Below are 822 nucleotides of genomic sequence, written 5' to 3'. Positions count from 1 at the left end.
CTGTCACCCCCGCCTGTCGCTGCCCCGTGTCCCGTCACACCCCCGAGCCTGTGCCGTCCCTCCTGTCCCCCCCTGGGGCCTCCACCACCCAGCCTCATCTCCCGCCAGCCCCTGGGCCGCAGCCCAGGGCCCATCACTGCGCGATGTCCCGTCACCCGCCAGGCCTGTCACCGCCCGCTGTCCCCTCCTGCCAGCAGCCAGCCGGGGCAGGACAGCCCGGGGGAGAGGCCTCCGGCTTTGCAGGGGCAGCCAAGGGAGGGGATATCAAGCCTTGGGGGGGGCTCCGACCTCGCGCCTTGCCCCTGGGAAACAGCAGTAGTGACCAAATGGCAGAGCAGGTCACTCCGTCCCCACTTTGCCCCAAAGGGGTCACAGCAAAGCCGCGGTTTGGTAAAGCCCCCCACTGGCAGTCACCCCAGCGGGGAGTGACCCCACACCGAGCTCTGACAGCATGTGGGGTGGGAGAAGGACCCCGCGGGCAGGGCAGCGCTGGGAGCGCGTTGGTACTCGTGAGCAGGGCACAGGTGACAAAAACGACAGAAGAAAATATAATACCGTTCTGTCCTAGCGTCTGCCTCTCAAAATGTCCCATGGAAACAAAGATGAATTTACAAAGCGGTTACACTGCTGACACGGAGCCGAGCATCACCCCAGTATCAAAGACACGTCTGACGGGGGGACTGATAAAAGGAGTAAAGAGCAGGTTTCAGACGGAGCAGCTATGTTCCCTTTTTCAAAGGGAAGAATGGTTAGTCTGGACGAGAAACGAGAAAGTAATTAATTAGAACAGGGAACCGAACTTGAAGAGCAGAAATAAGGAAA

This window comes from Athene cunicularia, assembly GCF_003259725.1.
Source record: "Athene cunicularia isolate RWA chromosome 14 unlocalized genomic scaffold, athCun1 chr14_part2, whole genome shotgun sequence".
In the NCBI taxonomy this organism is placed as follows: domain Eukaryota; kingdom Metazoa; phylum Chordata; class Aves; order Strigiformes; family Strigidae; genus Athene; species Athene cunicularia.
Note: the sequence above shows the minus strand (reverse complement) of the source record.